Raw genomic sequence first — 9,202 nt, 5'->3', positions numbered from 1 at the left:
AACCATATTTTTTATTTTGTTAATGTTTATTTATTTTGGAGAGAGACAGAGAGTGAGTAGGGGAGGGACAGAGAGAGAGGAAGACACAGGATCCGAAGCAGGCTCCAGGCTCTGAGCTGCCAGCACAGAGCCTGACGTGGGGCTCGAACTCATGAACCGCAAGATCATGACCCAAGCTGAAGTTGGATGCTTAACCGACTGAGCCACCTAGGCACCCCAACAACTCCCTATTTCTATTAAAGGTTTGAAGGTTAAATAATATTGGCTTCCTTTTGCTTTCATTCCCCATTTAGTCAACGAAACCCACTTTAAAACATTTCGCATATCCACCCACCCTATTTTATTCAGGTTTTCTTCATTCTTTCCCAGACCACCTTAACTCCTAAACCACCCTCTCCCTAAATGCATTTTACACAATACCCATGAATGAAATGTTCTCAAATACCCATGTTATCCATCTTATCCCCTGTTGAAAACTGTTAGCTCTCTCATACCTACAGAATAAAGCACCAACTCTAAAAACTGGCATTGAAGACCATCTGGCCTTTTCAATTCATCTTCCACTAATCCCAAATTTATTATATCCTTACAATTTCCTGAATATCCAATGTTTATTCTATTTCCCTGTTCTCACTTCTTAACTCTGTTCTCCCCTTTGCTTAAATAAATCTTATCTATACTTGAGGGCTTATTCAAGTCTCATGTACCATGTGGTCTTCTCCAGCTATTCTAGCTAACTTTGGGGTGCCCACTAACGTCCTTTAGAACTTTTTAAAAATGCTTATTTATTTTTGAGACGGGGGAGGGGCAGAGAGGGGGGAGACAGAGAATCCGAAGTGGGCTCCGCGCTGTCAGCGCAAAGCCCGATGGGGGCTTGAACCCATGAACCATGAGATCATGGCCTGGACCAAAGTCAGATGCTCAACCAACTGTACCACCCAGGCACCCCTAAAGTGTTTTAGCTCTTATCTGTAACACATATAGCATAATTGTTAAAAGAATATTTTGCAGTCAGGCAGTGTTCAAATACTGGCTTTTGAACTTACTATGGGACGTTGAGCAAGTTCTATAATTCTCTAAGATCCAGTTTTGTTGTCTATGATACGAACATAGTACTGTGTCTCATAGGATTGTGAGGTTTTATATACATATATATGTATATATATGTACACATATAGATGCGTACATATATATAATCTTTAATCCTTTAAGAATTAAATTTTAATGTTTTATTCATTTTTGAGAGAGAGAGACAGAGCAACGAGCCAGGGAGGGGCAGAGAGAGAGGGAGACACAGAATCCAAAGCAGGCTCTAGGCTCTGAGCTGTCAGCACAGAGCCCCATGCAGGGTTCAAACCCATGAACCATGAAATCATGACCTGAGCTAAAGTTGGAGGCTTAACTGATGGAGCCACCTAGGTGCCCCCAAATCTAATCCTTCTTTTAAAACCACCTATTATAGGGGTGCCTGGGCGGCTCCGTCGGTTAAGCATCCAACTTTGGCTCAGGTCATGATCTCACAATTTGTGAACTCAAGCCCCATGTCGGGCTCTGTGCTGACAGCTCAGAGCCTGGAATCTGCTTCCAATTCTGTGTTTCCCTCTCTTTCTGCCCCTCCTTGGCTCACACTCTGTCTCTCTCAAAAATAAACATTAAAAATTTTAACAAAAAATAAAAAATAAAACCACTTATTATAGGGGCACATGGGTGGCTCAGTCAGTTGAATGTCTGACTTCTACCCAGGTCATGATCTCACAGTTGGTGGGTTCGAGTCCCGAATCGGGCTCTCTGTTGTCAGCACGGAGCTCACTTCGGATCCTCTGTCTCCCTCTCTCTGCTCCTCTCCTGCTTATATGAGCTTTCTCTTTCTCTTTCAAAAATAAACATTAAAAATAAATAAACCGCCTATTATTGTTTGGGAAACAAAAAAATATGAATTTATTGAAATTGTGAGATTTTCTGGACTCTTTTCTCAACTAGTAGAGCTAAATTTTCTCCGCTTTAGATTTCATTATTGCTCTCCCAGATTAAGTAATGTTACAATCCTGTCACTCTACATCCATGTCAGTTGAACAGGGCGACAGAAGACAAGCAGCATTTGTTTCCTTCTCTAGTTGGTAAAAATCTATACAACTTTGGTTTTTCTCTGATACACTAAAGTGGACTAGGGGGAAAAGATTCAGGCAGTTTTTGGTATAAAATGCCCACTAGAACTGAAAGACTTTCCTTTCCTATTGAATTATCTGGGTAGCTTTGTGGAAACCAACTGACCAAAACTGTGGGGATCTGTTTGCACACTTCCTGTTCTCTACCATTGATCTGTCTCCTCTTACACCAATACTACACTGCCCTAGTTACTATAAGGTTATAATTAAATATTTTTTAAGTTTATTTATTTTGAGAGAGAGAGAGAAAAAAAAAAAAAAACACAAGTGGGGAAGGGGCAGATAGCAAGAATCCCAAGCAGGCTCCATGGTGTCAGTGCACAGCCTGACCCAGGGCTCAGTCCCATGAACTGTGAGATCATGAGCCAAAATCAAGAGTCGGATGCTTAACCGACTGAGCCACCCAGGTGCCCCTAATAACTTTAAAACCAGGTAGTGTTTAAGTCTTCCAACTTAGTTCTTTTTCAAAGTTGTTTCACTATCCCCACATCCTTTGCATTTTCATACAGATTTTCAAATCAGTTTGTCAATTTCTACAAAATCCTGCTGAGATTCTAGAAGGGAAAACAATGAATCTCTAGGTCAATCTGGGGAGACTTGAGCTCTAATATTTTATTTAGTCTTTTGATCCATGAGCATGGTATGTCTCTCGTTGATTTCATCTTTTTTACTTTCTCAGGAATGTTTTGTAGTTTTCACTGAACTAGTTTTTCATATATACGTATATACATATATGTGTGTGTGTATATATATATATACATTTCACAGTACATATTCATGTACATATATATATATTTTTTTTAAGTATTCATTTTTGAGAGAGAATGCATGAGAGGTGGAAGAGCAGAGAGAGGGAGACACAGAATCTGAAGCAGACTCCAGGCTGTTCCAGCCCGACACGGAGCTCAAACTCACGAACCGTGAGATCATGACCTGAGCTGAAGTCAGACGTTTAACTAACTGAGCCACTCAGGCGTCCCTTCACATATATATTTCTAATAATTTCGTAATTGTAATGCTATTGCAAATAACATTGCTTTTAAATTTCAAATTCTCATCTAAAATTTTAGTGTATAGAATTGCTATTGATTTTTGCATACTGACTTTGTCACCTGCAACCTTGCTGATCTCACTTACTGTATTTTTTTAGGGCGGGGTGTAGATCCCTTAGGATTTTCTACAAACACGGTCATGACACCTGCAAACAAAGTTTACCTCTTCCTTCACATCTGAATTAGCTTTTATTCCCTCTTCTGTTCTGATTACACCATCTTGTACCTCCAGTGCAATGATGAACAGAACAGAAGACTGAGCGCTGATGACTGGTGCCAAAACTTGGGGCTAAACTGATAAACCTCTACCTAGACTCCACAACTCCAGAAACCAAAACTACAAAAGAGAAGTTCCTGCACTGATAATAAGTATGCCCTCCTCTGTGCTATGAGCTGATTGGTGTCTTCCAAGCTCCCTCTGGTTGTTGGCAGAATTTGGTTTCCATTTTCTTTCTGGCTGTCAGCAGTGGGCCAATATCAGAGCCTAGCCATGAGGGCCTTCTCCAAAGGCCCTCTCACAACATGGCAGCTTACTTCTTCAAAGCCAGCAGGGGGTCCCACCAACCCCTGCAACTCTCATCATTAAAAAGGGTTTATAATTTTATTTATTTTTATTTTAGAGAGAGTGTATGCAAGTAAGGGAGAGGGGCAGAGAGAGAGAGAGAGTGAGAGTGAGAGAGAGAGAGAGAGAGAGAGAGAGAGAGAGTGAGAGAGAGAGAGATAGAGAGAGAGAGAGGAGAATCTTAAGCAGGCTCCACGCTCAGCATGGAGCTGTTACAGGGCTCACTCCCACGACCCTGGGATCATGACCTGAGCCAAAATCAAGAGTTGGATGCTCAACCGAGCCACCCAGGCACACCAAGGTTTATGATTTCTTGTACTATTACCCAACTGCTTCACGTCCTGGGCATTCAAAAGATGTTCAATATATGCTTTAAATGAACTATATTAAGACCAAAGGGAGGAGAAAACTAAGGCATTCCTTAGCTAATACAAACTAGTTCCCAAATGGCCCTGAAGGGAAAGTTTTCACTCTGGCAGTTTTTGAGTATTATCTTTAAGTAATCCTACCACTTAAACTTTCCATGCATGTAACTATTTCAGAAACAGAAAATACAAAGTTGCAAACGCAGTATGGCTGAGCAGGACTGCTAGCTTTGAATTAAGGGGCAGGATGGGAGAGTTGAACAGAAACTTCAGTTATCAAAATATCACAAGCGCCTGGCTTCTTTTCCTAGGTTTGAAATATGCCACATCCATGAAAAACAATTTCTGGAAGATTATATGCACTTAGATAAGCTAATTTCTGTTACCAGTTTTTTGGTTGCACACATCATATGAAGACTCAGGAATACAATATGAAATATAAACCATTTACTAGACATTATACTGTTCTGAGCACTATAAATAAAAAAATGGTATCACTCCATCTGGAAACTAAATACTTAAACTGGACACACTAAGGCAACAGATACATAAGACGTACAGAAATAAACATTGGCATTTTTAATAAAAATGTACATAGATAAGAAAGATGGGTATAGAAGAAAGAGGAACATGTCCATTTGAGTTGAAGTAAACATTTTCCACCAGTGAAGGTATACACCATCATCTTCAGTCGGAGAGCTCTTTAACAATGAATTGCAGCCAAAAATACCAATATAATGTGTAATAACACGTCTTATTCTGAGGTATGCGGGATTCAGAGGGTCTGTGAATCTCCTGAAAACTGCACACACAATTGTCTTATGTGTAGATACGCATTTTTCTGAGGCACGCAAGGGTCAACAAGCTTTCAAAAAATTTTCAAAAGGGGATACAGCCCTCAAAAAACCCTTAAAGACTTAATGACTTAAAACCATTATAAACCAATTCCAAGTGTTTTAAAGCATTAGACACACAGCAAGATGTGGTACACAAAGTTAAGACCAAAGAAAAACCTTCCTTATTATGACCGTTAAATTTCTGACTCGGGTCCCAAAATAATAAAGAAAATCAGGACATATTTCATCGAATGTTTATGTACCATAACTCTGCCTCCTTTAAGTGGCACAATTTTTATTGTCCATGTATTGCCCTGCAAGAACTGAAGGATATGCAGCCTCCAGCTTATAAACTCTGCTATAATTCCTTAATGGTCTTTCTCACAAGCTTCCCTAGTAGAACAAGCAGTTCTACTACTGCCCTTCAATACAACATATTAAAGGCGTATCCTACAACTGTTCAACAGCAAAAGGAAACTTTACATCTTATGTCTCATTTTAAAACATGGAACCCGTGGGAAATTCACCACTTTAACCAGAAGTAAGCTAAACTCTCTTGGACCTTTATCTGGGAAAATCTGTATTGTTTCTACAAGTAATCACAGACTGCCTTAATGTCCTCCCCCCCCCCCCCCCCCCCCCCCCCCCGAGAAGCTAACTTGCTATAATATGGTATCCAGACAGTTTCCTTTTGGTTACTGGCCAGCATTCAAAATGTTTTACTGAAAGAGCACTTACAAGAATAATGTTACAAAATAATAGTTGTAAAAGTACCAATGTTCATGTTACAAATGAAGGGGAGATCCACTGTTTTGAAGAGAGCTATTATGAAAAGTACTAGAAAATGTCTAGGAAAAACTGTAGATACCCTGTTCAAAAAGCCTCTAAATGCCAATTGTTTTGTTCTGTAAGATCCAGCTGAATTCAAGTTTCATAATATCTGATTTAAAACATTTAAGACCCAGGGGTGCCTCGGTGGCTCAGTTGGTTAAGCGTCCAACTTCAGCTCAGGTTATGACCTGATGGTTTCATGAATTTGAGCCCCATGTCAGGCTCTGTGCACTGACTGTGTGGAGCCTGCTTGGGATTCTCTCTCTCCCTCTCTCTGCGACTTTCCCGCTTGCACCCTCTCTCAAAAAAAAAAAAAAATTAAGACCCAGATCCTCTTAGATCTGGTATCTAGAAATATTACAATCCAATATTACCACAAAAGCAAATTTTCATTGCCTTAATTTTATTTTTTAATTTAAGAGCATCTTTTTAAATGTTTATTTTTGGGAGACAGAGTGTGTGCATGTGTGTGCGTGTGTGTGTGCAAGCAGGGGAGAAGCAGAGAGAGGAAGACAGAGAATCTGAAGCAGGCTCCATGCTGTCAGCGGAAAAGCCCTTCGTGGGGCCAGAACCCTTGAACCATGAGATCATGACCTCAGCAGAAGTTGGACACTCAACTAACTGAGCAACTCAGGTGCCCTGCCTTAATTTTACTTTATTTAAGAAAGTATTTTTAACCGTTGAATACATTTTACTTATCAAAAGCATTTTCATGCAGATTACAGGCACACCTTGTTTTATTGTATCTTGCTTCAATGTGCTTTATAGATACTGCATTTTTAAAAAACTGAGTACTTGTATCAACCCTGTCAAGTAAATCTATTGGCACCATTTTCCAAACAGCATTTGCTCACTTTGTGTCTCTAACTCACTTTTTGGTAATTCTCACAATTATCTCAAACTTTTTCATTATTGTTTTATTTGTTATGGTGATCTGGAATCAGTGATTGTAACTTCCTGAAAGCTCAGATGGTTAGCATTTCTTAGCAATAAAGCTTTTTAAAATTAAGGTATGTTCTTCTTAAAGATCTAATGGTATTGTACCCCCAATAGATTACAGTATAGTAAACAAAACTTCCCTATGCACTAGGAAACCAAAAAATTAATTTGACTCAATTTACTGAGATACTTGCTTTATTGTGGATGGTCTGTAACCAAACACAAAATATCTCTGACATATGCCTACATATCAAAAGTTTTTGTCAGATAGGTAAATGAAGCTGAATTTAAAAAAACAAAAATCACTTATCACTCCCCTACACATCAACCAAGTATAAAATAAAGAAAAAAGTAAAACAATAGCAATAAAAAATTAAAGCATGTATGAACATAACAAATGAATGCACAAGACCTTTATAAAAAACGTAAAGCTTTAATAAAGATATAATTGGATACTCACATAATAAAAGGAATTTGATCCCTCTCTCACACACACAATGGATTATAAATAAAAAGCAGAATAAAGCTTCTAGAAAAGACAACAGAATTGCTTCATAACCTTGAGGTAGGTAAGTATTTCTTAAACAGGACATAAAAAATATTGTCCATAAAGAACAAAAAAAAATACATGGACCAAATTAAAATCAAGAACCTTTCTGTTTCATCAAAAGCCACCAGTGATAGAGTGAAAAAAAAGTCACTGACCAGAAGGTATTTGCAATATATTTATATGCAATATAATAATACATCATAATATATGCAAATAAATATGCAATATAATTAATAAAGGATTCATTTCAGATTATATAAAGAAGTCCTATAGATGGAGATAAGACAATCCAACAAAAAAAAATGAGCAAATGATTTAAAGACGTACTTAATGAAAGAAGATATCTAAATGGTCAATACATTTAAAGGTGGTCAACTTCATTAAGACCAGGGACATACAAACTAAAACCACTGATATCACTACACACCCATCAAAATGGCTAAAATGCAAAAGAGAGAGAAAAAAAAAAGCATGTGCTGAAAAGCATGTGAAACAACTGGGATTTTCATATATGCTACTAGTGAGATTATAAATTGGTACAACCAGGGACACCTGGGTGGCTCAGTTGGTTGAGCGTCTGACTCTTGGTTTCAGCTCAGGTCATGATCTCAGGGTTTGTGGGCTTGAGCCCTGCATTCGGCTCTGTGCTGGCAGCGTGGAGCCTGCTTGAGATTCTCTCTCTCCCTCTCCCTCTCTCTCGCTCTCTGCCCATCCCCCACTCATGCTGTGTCTCTCTCAAACAAATAAACTTTAACATTTACTCATTTTTTTGAGAGACAGAGACAGAGCACGAGTGGGGGACAGGCACAGAGAGAGGGAGACAGAATCTGAAGGAGGCCCCAGGTTCTGAGCTGCTGGCACAGAGCCCGATATGGGGCTCGAACCCACGAACTGTGAGATCATGACCTGAGCCAAAGTTGGATGCTTAAGCAACCAAACCACCCAGGCGCCCCTCAAACAAATAAACTTAAAAAATAAGTAAATAAATTGGTACAACCATTTTGGGTAACTGTTTGGCAGTAAGTACCTACTAAAGCTGACTATAAGCAAACTAAAGCTGATTTTAGGTAAATCCTACAATTAAACACTTCTAATCCTATACCCAACAGAAATCATACATTTGTTCACCAAAAGACATTTACAAGAATATTCATAGCAGCACTATTCTTAGTAGCCCCAAAATGGAAACAACCCAAATATCCATCAATTATAGAATGGATAATTTGTGATATACTCATGTAATTCAATACTACACAGCAATGAAAGTAAACAAACTCAACTACATACAACAGAATGGATGAATCTCACAATGTTGACCAAATGAGGCCAGAATCAAGTATATATTGCATGATTTCAATTTTATAAAGTTCAAAAATAAGCTAAATAGAAATAAGGACAATGGTTACTGTCGGAAGGGGAGAGGAATGGATAGTGTCTGGAAGTGTAGGCAGGTGTGCCTTTTAGGATTCTGGTTTTGGTTTTGATTTGGATGCTACTTACAAATGGGGTTTACTTTGTGAAAATTAGCCAAGGTGCACTTACAATTTGTGCACTTGATGTGTATTACATCAATTAAAAGTGTAGATGAGAAAAAAAAGAAAATATACTGGATTCCAGATCTCAGAGGAAGTAAAAATATTATAACAGATAAAATAAATAATTTTAACTTAAAAAAAAATAATTAAAAGGGACACAACTGAAGACCTAAAAAATTCAGTGATATGTTTACGGATGGCAAAAGTTAACATTAACATAACTATTCTCTCTAAATATATAAATTCAATGTAATCCTATCAAGATTTTTTGAGGAATTCAACTATTGTATTCTAAAATGCACAGTGAATAACAAAGGTACATGTATAGGTAAGACAAGTTTGGAAACCAAAAGCAGAGGGACATCCT

General features: G+C 38.3%; 1 protein-coding gene across 3 annotated transcripts in view; it reads right to left on the bottom strand.

The window, feature by feature from the left end:
• Window positions 1-9,202, bottom strand: part of POLH (DNA polymerase eta) — a 40,801-nt gene that overhangs the window by 16,088 nt on the left and 15,511 nt on the right. The window lies entirely within an intron of this gene.

Source organism: Felis catus, chromosome B2 (assembly GCF_018350175.1).
Source record: "Felis catus isolate Fca126 chromosome B2, F.catus_Fca126_mat1.0, whole genome shotgun sequence".
Classification (NCBI taxonomy): domain Eukaryota; kingdom Metazoa; phylum Chordata; class Mammalia; order Carnivora; family Felidae; genus Felis; species Felis catus.
The sequence above is the reverse complement of the archived record's forward strand: the minus strand, read 5'-3'. Positions and strand labels throughout refer to the sequence as shown.